The 13,972-nt window shown below is 38.8% G+C and overlaps 1 long non-coding RNA gene and 1 other non-coding gene across 8 annotated transcripts; both read left to right on the top strand.

Annotated features, from left to right (window-relative positions):
- Positions 1 to 15: 15 nt before the first annotated feature.
- On the top strand, positions 16 to 10,207 carry LOC142600563 (uncharacterized). 7 transcript variants are annotated; one of them, XR_012834112.1, is made up of 5 exons: positions 16 to 205; positions 287 to 344; positions 3,544 to 3,579; positions 6,461 to 7,706; positions 9,675 to 10,207. It is a non-coding gene; the product is annotated as an uncharacterized LOC142600563 (long non-coding RNA). The 7 variants fall into 7 exon arrangements; XR_012834110.1 differs by having other exon boundaries at positions 8,396 to 10,207; XR_012834111.1 differs by lacking the exon at positions 9,675 to 10,207 and adding an exon at positions 4,588 to 4,720 and having other exon boundaries at positions 19 to 205; positions 6,461 to 8,388.
- On the top strand, positions 3,835 to 3,923 carry LOC142600857 (small nucleolar RNA SNORD93). Its single transcript, XR_012834380.1, has one exon. It is a non-coding gene; the product is annotated as a small nucleolar RNA SNORD93 (small nucleolar RNA).
- Positions 10,208 to 13,972: the final 3,765 nt, after the last annotated feature.

Below are 13,972 nucleotides of genomic sequence, written 5' to 3'. Positions count from 1 at the left end.
CAGCGGCGGCGGCAGGCGGTCCTTCCCTCAGAAGGGCGAGGAAATGGCGGCCGCGGGCGTCCTTCCGCTCGTCAGCGCCCGCCGAGCATGCGCAGCGTGGCGGCGTGCAGCCCGGAAGGGTTTGTTCCGCGCCGTCGTGTCAGCCCCGCACGCCGGGGGTGGTGGGCCGAGGGTAGCCCGCCAGAATTGAGGCCTTTATTCCAGGGTGAGGGGGTCACGAAAGCTGTGGGGGCTCTTCATCTGCCTGTAGGTCCTGCATTTATCTGTTTGTGTTTCTCTCCCGGAGCTCTCAAGGTACACGCACGCTTTGTACTCCGCCTGTGGAGGCTGGGAAGTGCCTTTTGGTAAGTGAATGGTAGAGATAAAGTGATAAGGAAAATATTCCCGGGTGAAATGGGAAATGCCTCTCCATCTTTGACACCAGACTGTGCGATGTGTTCAGTCTGTGGAAACGTGGAGTTCTGGGAGAAAGTTTGACTAGAAATTGCTGGAGAGGTGTTCTGGTTTTAGACCTAATACCTAAAAAATGCCAATACAGCGCTTAGGGCTTGTTGTACTTACAAACTCAGAGCCTGGATAAGTACCGAGGCATTTTCTTTTCTAACTAATAAATGAGTAGTCTCTGCAAGAACCCCTTGCAGTGCCCTAACCACCAAGCGGTTGTCTGACACCACTACGTAAGAGACATCTTCCTTTGTGATGCCTGTGCTATTGACTCAGCCAGTTATGTCACATCTGTACCATGTGTTCATTTTTTCTCAGTTAGTCTGCTGCCTTTTGCTGTAAAGACAGATCCAGGTCTTCACATTCCTAGTATGACTAACGTGGCCACAATATTTAACATTGGCAATCTGTATCATGTCTTCTAACGATATCAAACTCCTGGCATAGTTTGAGGGAATTTAATTGCATATGGAAACTCTGATAAAAGTTCTCAAAATCTCTCCTCGTGACAGTGCAGAAATCTACTCAGTTTTTTTCATAGTCACGATTTACTGACCAGACACAGTTAAAAGTTCTGCATGTTATGTATTGGTTTGCCCAAGGCAATTCCTTCAAGTTCTGTAGCCATCTTGTCGCATGAAGAGTGACAGCAGGTGAGTGCTTTTAGATCGAAAAAAGAATCCAGGGCTATAATAAATACCAGTTATACAAATACCTCATCTCTCAGTAATGGCTTGTCATACTTGAAAGACAAAAAACTCAAATGAATGAGCCTTCTCTTCTGACCCTTGCAAAGGAAAAGAAGTGGTTCCTGCAGGAACTTATTTTTCAGCAGTTTGTGTTAAAGTAATTTGCCTTTGTAGATGAGACCAAATCAGATCTGTTTCCACAATGTAGTTACTGTTACACCTTGTTCTTTTTAAACATACAAAACCAACTGTTCGTTAAAGTATGCAGATTGTTAATCTTACAAAATAATACAATAAAATGTGACCCACTGTATTGGAGTTGAATTCTAAAGATACTTTCCTTAAACTTCTTGTAGTTTTAGTGTAAGTGGGATTTGGAAGGTCAGATGTACGAAACAACTGATCCAAGTGGTTAAATAGCTCTGTCTCCTTTGAGTATAAATTGGTTGAACAGCGTCACATGTGATACAGCATATTCTTATTGCGGATGTTCTTGAGAAAGATAATCACAAAAGTGTGGCGTGTGTACCAGCTGCTTCTCTTCTTTCCTTCACACATCAAGTCAAGGAATAATTTTCACATCACAGAAACTTTGCTTGATAGCTCTCATTTCTCATGTCTGCTAGTTCTAATGTTTGACTAAATGCTTGTAGATTATTTATTTAACCATAGAAGCCAGGAAATGAATAGGAAGAAAGTTAATATTTCTTTGTCACAGTCCTCTTAGAAACAAAATCAGTGCTGGGGGCTAGAGGAGCACAAGTGCATGTTTTTTGTATGCAAATAAAACAAAGTTGATTCTGTATAGCTAATGGTCTAAATTTGTGTTGTGTTATAGACTGAAGCTGAGAAAGGATATCCGTAAACTAAGAAAAGTGACTGTAGAACAGCACTTCTTACATAATAGCACACATCCATAGTCTCATACAATCCAAAGTATCACATTTGTAGTAAAGAAACCAAAACCCAACAACACCCAACGCAACAAAACCAAACGCACAAACAAACAAAACTCCAAACAACAACGCCCCCTTCCTCCAAGTATACCAACAGTAAAGGTTTGTACTGACTCCACAAGTTTTTTTATTTGGCTCCTGTTGCACCTGGGATGTCAGAATGTCTGAGAACTCAACAGTCCTTTCGTGAGCTGATGACTCAACCAAAGAGTAAGAGAGCATCAGTCATCTTCCCTGCAAGTTCAGGCTGGTGGGGCTGCACTATTCAAATTAGTGAAATAGTGAAAATTGGCCCCTGAAACCAAAGATGCCTGTGCTTGGGCATGCAGCAGTGAGCTGGTTTGAAAGGAGAAGTAGTAATTCCCAAAGAAATGGGTACTGTAAGAAATTGATGGAGGCAGCTTTGCTTGGAGAAGACAGAAGTAGGATGTTGTGAGTGTGCTGTGGGTACTAGTTCATGTTTATAATTTATTGTATTAACGCTTCTGTGAAGAATGTTGGTTTTACTTGATTTATTTTTTTTCTTATGGCTGATAATGAAGACAAACCCACTTGGAATGGCGTTACCATTAAATAAGAAAAAAAAAGAGTCCCAATTGCTGAAGTGATAAAATCAGTAATACCATAGGTGCTGACAGTTTTTTGTTACAAAAAACCTATTTTAATTTCTCTTGTAGTTCATGTGACCAGCAACAACAATAAAATCAGAAACAAAACTGCAGAGGTTGTAACTGGGGCAAGAAGAATGTGAATCCCTACTGTTTTATTAACTTGATTAGCAGTAATTCCACCAGTGCTGTGTTTTCATAGCAAATAAATTCCACTAACATTCATTGTAAACCTGCCAAATGTTTTCAGTTTTTATGAGTAAAGGAAAGATTTGAGATTCTTATAGACATGACTCAATCACTTAAGCGTCAGTCTCTTGTTCAGGGAAATAATGTCATTCGGTCTGATGGCTTTATTTAGCTTGTCATTGGTTTTTGGTGCAAAGGGTACATTTCAGGTTGAAGAATTCCAGACCTCTAAAGCTTTATCTCGGCACACCACAAAGCAAAGCTGTGCAACAGTGCATGCAACTCAGAAGGCTGAGGAAGGAGACAAAGTGAACTGACACATTAAAGTTTGTAAAAAATCACTGTAAACTCGACATAAGAATTCCCTGCAGACCTCCATTATCTACTTACTGATCTCACTTTTGAGATTTCCCCTTCAATTTACTGTCAGTAAACTGCATTAAATTCATCTGCTTGGGAACAAAGTCTGAGTTTGTTTAGGAGCTTACATTTCAAAGATACTACAGTAGATATTTCATCCTTGAGGATTACACTGTAAATCAGTATAAATAATACTAACTATACTATTTATTTGTTTATTTTAAAATAAAACAAACCTGAGTGGTAATATGGAGTTGAGTGCAAACACCATAATAATTTCATTATTTTTCATTACAGCTCTTGAGGCCGGTGAAGGAGAAACACCAATCTGAGGTGAGACAGCATTCAACAGAACCTCATCAATTACTTTCAGAGCCCTTAGAGAAGAGCTGCTGTTGTGCTTGAAAATTGAATAATACATGCTGCACAAGTTTAATGTTGTTTGAAACTTGAGTTTCCCATTCTCCCCATCTTCATTTAATAATGAAAATGAAGTGTTATATTTCAGGATACTACTACCTTTTACCATAGGTAGTTCCTCTAAAAACACAGCAGTTCTTAAATACATGTTTTTATGATTGCAGTACTTGGCCGAGGATGAAAACAATAATCTGACTCCTTACATAATTTCAATGATACGCAAAAAATCTGATGGATTAAAGGATTTTCTGAGGCCAAAACTAATATCTGTATTTATTTGTTCTTTGTTTTTAAATTAAGGGGTTTTTTAGCATCTGAGCAGTGAAGGTTTCAGTAGCTCTAGGAGGATTTTCCTCTAAAGACATTTGAATGTACACCTTTTATTTGTCAACAGATCTCAACTAGATTTTTGTTGCTGAAGAACATGTTGTTTTAACAGTTCACATATACAAAGACTTTAAAGAACTTAAAAGATGCTTGGTTTAGGCAAATTTCTACTATGATTGAAAGAAGATGAGGAAAACAGTGAATATGTTCTGATTTCCAGACCTGTCTTTGCCTCAGTATACTTGGGTTTATACCAGTTCTGACCTTAGTACCTTTTATTAAGGTGAGGCAGCCATGAAACTGAGAACGTAAGTCTTTGCAATCAGTTGGCAGCATTGCACATGAAAATGAAATATTTGTCTTTGATACAGAACATGGAATTGGAGCATTTGAAAAATAAGAATTGTAATTAAAAGTCATATTCTGCTTCCTCTCTTCACTGAGCATTTGTTGTAATAGTCTTTCCTTAGCATCATCTACAAAATATAAACATGCTGCTGAAACAACTTTTTCTGACAAATAATTGAAAATTGTAACTGACCGATGTATTTGCTTCACTGATTTACAGTAGTGCTTTTGGATGCACTCTTTCAGATTTTACAAGATAAATGTGTACAACAACAAGAAGCTATTAATTATCTCCTGGTTATAAGCAAAGAGAAAACAAGTAGTAAAGCAAAAAGAAGGACCTTTGAGTTGAAATATGCCAGGTGGATATGTGGAACAGGTCTGTGTGGGTTTTCTGCTAGAGTGTGAGTTTGTTCTGATTTTTATCTTACGTCACTGTTAAAAAAAATACATACTTTTGGTTACTGCGTATATCCATAAGTATCTTTTTCCTTTGGTGCCTCCAAAACAGTAAGGGTGCTGTTAAAATTAAGATTTATTTTTTTAAGTATAAATTAAATCTGAATTTAGCATAGCTTTAATTTAAATAGTATTTAAAGCTTAGCTTTAATTCTTACTTTGAAGGTAGTCTAGGTTTTAGTGTTGTCATTATAATCGTTTTTAACAACTCGTAATGCAAATGACAGAATTCAGAGCATAATGGGAAAGGTAAAAATAGTATATGTTCAGATCTTGAATAAGATTACCCAGTCAACAAAGTAAATGTGTCATGTATATGTATAAGCTGAATTTTTCTCAGTATATCTAAATGTTGAACAAATCAGTTAGATAAACTGAATGTAGGTATTGATTAATCTTGGTTGTTCACTTTGGATGAATTCACTTCAGAAACTTAAGGACAAATCTTTTGTCACATTCCTAACTGAGCGTGACCTAACCATGACTGACAAGGTGAGGAGCAGTTCTCACCTCCTCTTGCTAAGCACCATTAGAATGCATTGGGTGAGCTTCCTGCTGGAGGGGACGCTCCAGAAAACTGCCTTTCAGAACTCAAAGTCGAACTAGTATTGACAAAAGTATCAGCATTTATGTCTGTCTGTATTTTTTGCATTTCAGTAGGTCAGATTTCACTGAAAATTCTTTGAGATATTCAGCACATGGAAGATTCGAATCAGTAATTTAGTATTATAATAAGGAGTAATTAAGGCTTCTCATAGATACCAGAAGGTGATCAAGGAAAACTCTTCCTTTGCAAGTCTTGTGTAGTGCTGTCAGGATTAAATGGAGTGCAGCTCATGGTTAATGAAGTTTTTACTCTTCTACTAAAATAACACTTAATCTCTTAAAATGCTGTCCCTTATGCCTTTCATACATAATTTCTGTCCAGACTTTCTATTTTAGCATAATCATATGCCATATTTAGCCCAGACAAATGTTTTTTAGATTTTATTAATTTTAAAATATAGTCAAGTAGACACGTACATATATCTTCTATATATATTGACAGTCTAATTCACATATCTAAGTTCATCTTAGAGTCCTTCTACTAATGCATAGAACACCAGTGACCTTTCATGAAAATATCTGTGTGTTTCAGTGTGGCAACGCTGCTGCTTTTCAGGTAGGATTATTAAAAAGCTCAAACAGTAATCTCCTAGAAGTGCAGAATGGCAGTCATTTGAGATACTGGGGTTTTGGAGTCTGGTTTAAGAGGGAACAGTACATACTGGAGCGATTAATGGTATTTCCCTAGGTTTTTGCATAGCTTCCTACCAAAAGGAAAAAAACCAAACCAAACAAAAAAACCCCACAATCAAAACCAAAAAACCAACCACAGAACAGTAAGAACAGAATAGTTGTGTGCCTTTCATTCCTTCCTAAAGGTTTTACTTTGAATGATAGCCATTTCAGCAAGAATTTTAGCAGATGCAGAGGACTTGCAAGGAACTTAAGGAACTTTCTGATGTTCTGTTTTATAAAGTCTGTTAGGCACACTTGGCACAAGCTATGAAAGGTCCAAGTAAAATGGCATTTCTGTAATACTTTCATTCTTTCCCTTTTTTCCAAGTGTATATTAAGTACACATCTGAAGAAACCACATTTTACTAATTTCTTTTAGGTTTGGGTAGGAGTCACAAGAGATTAGATGCTGTTAAGCATAACAAAGCGTGAAGATGACAAATTAACAAGAGGCTTTTCAGCTTGATCACATCCTCCAGTGCATAATCATATAAATTTTGTATTCCAGACGCAAATGTTACCCTGGGGTTGAAATCATGCTAGATGACTCTATGTGAGTAAGTGTAACTGATAGTTTGTTGGGTTTTCTTTTCCCCCCATTACCCTTACTTTAAACATAGAAAGGAAAATGAGTCCTCCCGAGTTAAGAGATGATTTAATTGCATGTGAAATTTGTGATGGAAAGTTCTGTCTAAAATAACAGTAATAAAAGTTGTTGTTCTTTCCTTTCACATTTTAGGGGGAAAGTAAGAGAGCACTAGACTAGACTGATACTCATCTCTTTTGGGACATTAGTACTTGACTGATATGTATAGCACTATATATTAGAATGGTTAATTGTATCATAGCAAAATATTTTTTCTGTAGTTTTTCTATTAAATGTCTTTAAAACCATGTGCAGAATGTTACTTCCCATGTTGTATGTTAGTTCCAGCAACTCTGGAATGAATGATACGCTGGTGGGCTTTTGAAAACCGGAAGAACAAAAGTCTGCCAGGGATTCTAGATGGGACTTTAAAAAGAAATTTACAAATTATTTTACTGCTATTAACAAATGTAAAAAAGCAATGCTGACTAAAGGTCTCAATTAATAAATTATATCAGCTTATATTAATTTAGTTCCTCCACTTCATTACAGAAAGACACTATTGATCCAAAATTTATTAGCAGTGTTTCATTAAAGCCAGTGGAGGGCAGACTTGAATTGGAAACTATTTTTGCTACTTCAGTTACTTGAGCTTAAAATACCAGATAGTCCCTCAAGCTCAAAGCTGATGACAGTCTCATCACTTCTCTACTATTCTAATTACCCTTGTGCTGGATAAAAGCTTCTTTACAATTGCTGTTTGACAAAATGAGTGTTTTGCTATGTCACAGTAAGAATAGCAAATGGTTAAATAAAGATGCTAATATGAAAGCGGATAAGCCAGTGTATTAGCAGCTGTGTGTTACTCACAGGGGAGAATCCACACTGCTTAATAATTAACCATGTATATCTTAAAATGGTTTTTAAAAGCTAGTGAATATCATTATCCCCATTTTACAGATGAAGAAACTGAGGGATGGAGTGGTAGCCTTCCGAGTTACTCATCTAGGTGACCTACAGAAGCAGGAGTAAAATACAGGTATCTGAGATCTAGCCCAGTGCTTAAGCATATCTTTCACACAAATAAACTATGACATGGCTAACTCTTGTAAATATCATGGAAATGTTCACTAGCAGCTCAATTTGCTGAAGCTGAGGAGCTTACGCTAATGAAATAGGCAGGTAACCTGACAGGCAGGTTGTAGCTCTTGAAAAGAATATTCTCCTCAAGAAGATGGGTGGTGATCAGATGACTAATGATCTGCTTTAAGGATAGTATTTTAATAATAAAACAAGTACTCTGCATTTTTATGTATATTTGTCATTCTTTAAGTTAGGTTGTACACTTTCCAAGGAATGAAGAGGCTTTCTACGTAGACCTTTAAAGACATTCCATTCTCAGTACTAGGAAATGTATGGTTAAAAAGTCAATTTGCACAGAAATGAAGGATTAAGATGCTAATAGACTGTTTCCCCCTTCCCTTCATCTTTAATTATGAGGGTTTCAAATTATGAGTGCTACAATAGGCTCCCTAATAAATCACCAAGCCCACCCTATTTCTGTTCCTGGGGTCAGTAACATTTGTGAGATTAGTGTGACTATCTATTCCATTCTCTTTACATGTTTAGGAGATCATTACCCATTGTAACAGCTTTTTAAATTATAAAAATACGCTGATTTCATTTTTATCTGTAAGCCTCAGTGTAAGCTGTTCTTTCTGTTTCTAGTGAAGACTGGAGTCATGCTGTTATACAAGTCTGAGGAACAGCAAGCTTTGTAAGATACACCACAGAACATTTGGTGCTGCACGTTGAAAACGCCATTTGTAGAATGAATGAGCACATTGCACAATGCATTTTTTTTTCTTGTTTTTCTTACTGCTAATTTGCAGTGGACATTTGTTGATGGTGGGAATTATTAGTCATTGGTTTATGTGACTCAATGACAAGGACCACATTGAAAATTACAAGTTAGAATGTGAATGCGTGGGCGCTTACAGTTTGGACTCAAATACTGCATAACCTATTACTGTGTAATTCATTTTTGGTATATTTCCAGACAAATCATGTTAAAATAGGAGTCAGAAAGATCTGGCAGTGATTTAAAGTAAATTAAAACAATGTGGGAATTACTCCAAAAGTCATTACTGTAAATTCACGCAATGAATTTCAGGTTAACCTTCAAAGAAGTCCAGAGTCCGAGATGTGCAGGGAGGGCTTTCAGCAGCCTTTACAATAGCCCGGTACTGACTTTTCAACTCAATATTCAAGATTTTCTAAGTACTGCGTGAAGGTTTGTAAGAACAGATTACAGAAGAGTCTGCTTTGAATTCCTTTAAGATTCTTCATGATTTCTCCTTGTACTTTGTAATTTTACACCTCACGAAGAGCTGCCATCTCCAAATAGTCGTCACTTTCCATACCCCACAGAGGCCTGAAAATGCAATTACCTCAAAAGGGAAAAGATTAATTTTCTCTTCTGCAGAAGGAAAATCTTTTCTCAAAATAACCACTAATTGAAGGCATTTGTTTACACTAATCCTAGATGGTGTGTGTTCTCTTTTGTTTGTACACAGCTTTCCCTTTTACTTGTAATAGATATGTGAAATGTTAAAAAAAAATCATGATTTAAGAGCAGTTAAGATATTACTACCTCAGAAGTATGTCATTGTTACATACCATTGTGTTTGTTCTGCTAAGCAGGCACAACTCAATTAGGGAGTTGCAGATAATGCAAATTAAGTGTCTCAGAGCAGTAGCTGTAGGCAGATCGACCAAAAGCCTGTTGCTATATTTCTTTACATGGAAACAGTTGGATAGGTATATACATACTGTCCGAATAAAGAACATGGCGTTGTTGTGTGCCTGTTGACAAAAAATAAAATAGTACTTTATTGGCAAAGTATTCTTAGTTTTGGATTAAAACCAAGAAATTTGAATTTACTATATGTAAAGCTTGTACAGTAGTATTTGATCAAAATCAATTACTCTGGTAATGTACTTACAGAGATGGGAGTTTTACTGACAGTGAAAAGATACTTACACATCTCTGGAAATTAAAGCCCACTGCTGTCAAGTTGCCAGGACCCTTGCATGTGTGCTGAGGTGTCCTTCTCCTTTTTAGTAAATTAAGGATGTTTATACTTAACTGTCACAAGTAGCAGAAAAACAGCAATGATCACTTCCATGTTTAGAATTTTGTGGAGTCTACTACCTGTGAGCAGACTGCGCTTAAGTTATCTGAAACTCCTAATCGCCAGTCTCGTTCTTGACGTGCTTCAGCCTCCAGCAGTCTGCTGCAACTTCTGTTACACCTCCTGAGAATCTGTGCCTGGCAATTCCTTTTTCTCCCCCGTTGGCCCCAAGCCAGAAATGCATCCATTTGCACAAATGCTTTTTAACCTCGTTCACACTGCTGCTTGCCTTTTTTTTTTTCTTCCCCCTCTTTCTGCTTCTCTGGTTGCTGTATGCTTTTATACTAAATTTAGTATAAAACTACTTGTGGAGTTTTCTGTGTAATAAACCAGTGGTTACCATGAATTTTCTATACTACTATTTGTTTCACTTTAAGTGCACTGAATAAACTTATTTCTTCATTGGCATTTTATGGGAATCTTAATGTAACATAGGAGTCCTAACCAGTTACACATTAATTAGCTTTCTGATAAGGTCATATTCTTCCTCCTCAATAGGGTGTCAGGCCCGGTTTGTAGAGGAGGGCTTCCACATTTGCAGAGTAACCAGCACTTTGAAGGCTGAAAAAACACAAAGGCACAAACATTTCTCACCAGCTGCCTGGCAAGGTGCAGCGTCCCTGACGTCAAGAAACAGGTTTGTAACGCACAGGGAAGGTTGTGCTTGCTGCAGGAATGATATTCCTATCCCAACTAGCTCATCTTAAGTTCATTCTGAAAAGCCTGCAGTTCATGCACATACAGACATGACCACATACCAGCTGCTGCCTTCTAAGAGATATGAAAGATCCATCCAGAAACTACTTTGTTGTCCCAGTCGAGGGGAACCTTGGGTGTGTCATGAGGGCTTGGCAGTTGGCGTCTCTGCTCCTTTGCGTCACACACAAGTGATCCTGGACAGGCCACTTGGACTTACGTGTCTTGGTGCTCATGACTACACAAATGTCAAGAGTGCAAATTAATTAAATCTATAGGAGAAGGAGTGTGAGGGGATAAAAGCAATGTAAAGGTTTTGTGAATGAGTACCCCCTTCCCCTCTCGTAAGATCTCACACTGAACTTTCTCACGCTAACTTCTCTATTACAGCATTTTCCCATTGTTACACAAATGAACGGTCATTTGTGTTGCGGACCACATCAGAACTCCCCCACAGACAGAGGGGCAGAGATACTCATGACTTGATCTAACTCTTGTATTCATTCCTAGATGTGGCATAATAACAAACAGTATGTCAGTTTATCTACAAGTATATAGATGATAATTCCCTCCCATTTCTTTTCTAAATGCGTGGTTTGCTCAACAAAGAGGGACTTTGTACAGCATTTCACACCATGGAATTTAAGCTTCTCTGAGGACACCTGTGCACTACTGGAGTAAAATAATCATAAATCATAGTTGAGTAGTTATTGATAACAGTTACTCCATGGAAAGCCACATGAAAAATAGAGAGTTGGAGAGAAATTGAAGTCTGCTTTAAGTCGTTAAACAGTGAAAGTGAGGAAATAACATGTTGGCCTGAGACAAGGATGATATGGACTTGGCCAAAGTCACAGTACAGCTCAAAGATGGTAGGATGCTTGAATCATGCCTCCGAACACCCCATGCTAATGTGGCTCCATAGCCCCAGAGGAGGAGACTGCTAGAAGGGCTCAGTTACCATGAGGCTGCGCTGCAGCGTGCAGAAATGGAGATTTGAATGTGGTGTTTCTTTCACAAGCTTTGATAGGCTTCACATATCAAGTCCTCTAAATGACAAGATTAAGGCAACAGACAGCGCTGCCTTTTGCACTCCCCAGTAAAAATCTAGTGGAGAAATACGTGTCCTTGTCCTTCTCTCTCACCATAGTAGCGTTAAAAGATGCTACAGAACATACATCCATTTAGCTGGTCACCTGGATGTCAGTGGGGCTCAACGTCCTTGTGTTAAATACTGCAAAAGCCTTTCTCTCTGAGGACTAACCATTAGATGTTACCTGGCAGCCAGCTGCATTTGATCTTAGATGATTATCACAAAAAGAGCTTAGATGTTTGTTCTGACAATTATATATTCTTTCAAATTCTGTTTGGGCTTTTGCAGAAAGCACAAAGTCTGCTGGTAGCTCAGCAGCCAGTTGGCTTCTGCTGTGCCCAGAGATAACTATGAGCTGGTCTTTCTGAGTGTTTATTGATGATATCATACTTGCTGGTTTAGCCAAGACTGAACGTGCTCACCGCTGCCCAACAGACTCCCTCACAGCAAGTGAAGGAAAAAAGGGCAGGTGCTATACAGAATTGATGTTACTTCGAGATCAATGCCTGGCAATATTCACCAAAGGCCTGATAAATGTGAAAGCTTTCAGAAACCAAGTTTGTTCCCAAACACTCAAGTGTTTTACTATTGACATCACAAACTGGATTTTTCTACCCAAGGAAAATGTCTTAAATCCAGAGCAATCTCAAAATTGTGTTCTCTGGAGTGTCTCTAGATTTACAGAGCTCAAGAGCAGAATTTCACTCCATGTCTGTTCTCTTACAAGTGAAGTTAGAAGGCTTGCAAAACTTCTGCCTTGATACATATTTGGCACATACTTTATCTCAAATCAGAAGATGAGCACTGGGGAGGGTAAAAGCCTGGTTTGCTAAGAACCATATCTGCTGGGCAATAAACAATATGTATTTGGGGGAAAAAAACTGATGTGCAAAAATCGGTTTAAACCTCATTTGCCCCCTCACGCAGCTGGACCATTTGTCACCAGGGTAGGTGACCTGAGGGATACTCTCAGTCATGCTGGCTACCAAGAGCTGCTAGAGGCAGGAGATGACCTGACTACAAGGGACCACAACAGATCCAGCCTGGCCCGTGGTGATGACAAAAGCTGTCCCACTGGCGGTGCTCGGGACCTCCCGTGCTATGTCTGATGCCTCACAGCTGACCAAACCACTTTTGCCAGGCAAGACAGGTGATAGCAGCCCAGGACAAAGAATAATCCACTTTCAAGATCATCTCCAAGGATAAAGAGTCTTAATTCAGTCATTACTAAATTACAGAGCCCCAAAATTACACTGTTGAAGTTAAATTAAGCCGTGAAAGCAGCCAAGCACCAGGTACTGACAGTAATTCAGCCATGCCACGTGTGCTCGGTCTCAGTTCTGTGCAAGACTGCGGCATCCATAGTAGGCAGCAAGGCGATAACCAGGAGCTGGAAGGAAGAGGAGCATGAGCTACTGCCAAAAAAGTAAAGAAGCTCTCATCCAGCTTTGAAACAGCTCTGTTTTGAAGCTATCACAGAAGTGGTTTCATTAGAAAATAAAGCAGCTCATTGCACAAACCCTATTGCCATCCTGAAAAGCGCCATGAACCTGCCTGCATAGAAGTACGATGCAAAGAGACTGGCCCAGGCATCGCTTGCAAATGAAGTTCAAACTATCAAATCTCCAAGAATAAGAGGCACATGCTGAGGAAAAGGTTTGAGATGTTACTCTAGCTACCGAGGGAAGAGGTGCTCTATCATCTGCTGATAGGTACATGTTAAATACAGTTTTGGTTAACTAATTGCAAGAGATAAATCTGAGGGAAACTAACCGACAGATGGGCACCTCTAATGATTGTCTTGTGAAGTTCATGTGAAGCAGTGACACAAAAAAAGTCATGGGCAGATCTTTGACCACAAGCGCCAGAATTCAGCTACATGCACAGACATCTTTGGGAGCTGGCAAGAGGGGCCAGGAGCTGGAATAGATTATTTCCTTTTATATATTTTATATAGAACACATAGAGAGACAGTGGAAAGACACAGAGTACTGATTCTGACATGTTTTTCCCTTGTAGAAGTCCCATTTAGGAACAAAACATTTCAAAATGCTGGCATTTCTGTGTAAGAGAAGTTCATGCTCCCACCCAGCCCTGTACAGATGGTGAGTGTTTCTCAGATGGCAGAGTCATGATTAGGTCTGGCAAGTGAAATACAAAACAGTAGAAAAACCCAACACTGCTCAGCAGCAACAACCTTTTTCCTGGCCAGGCCAGCGAGAAGAAACTGCAATTATGGAATCAGTGTCTTGACACTGTAACTATAAAATACCTTTAATAAGTGGGATCAGTTCCTTCCTCCAGAGCCAGGTTTGCTCTACA

Source organism: Balearica regulorum, chromosome 2 (genome assembly GCF_011004875.1).
Source record: "Balearica regulorum gibbericeps isolate bBalReg1 chromosome 2, bBalReg1.pri, whole genome shotgun sequence".
Classification (NCBI taxonomy): Eukaryota; Metazoa; Chordata; class Aves; order Gruiformes; family Gruidae; genus Balearica; species Balearica regulorum.
This window is presented reverse-complemented; position numbering and strand designations above follow the sequence as displayed.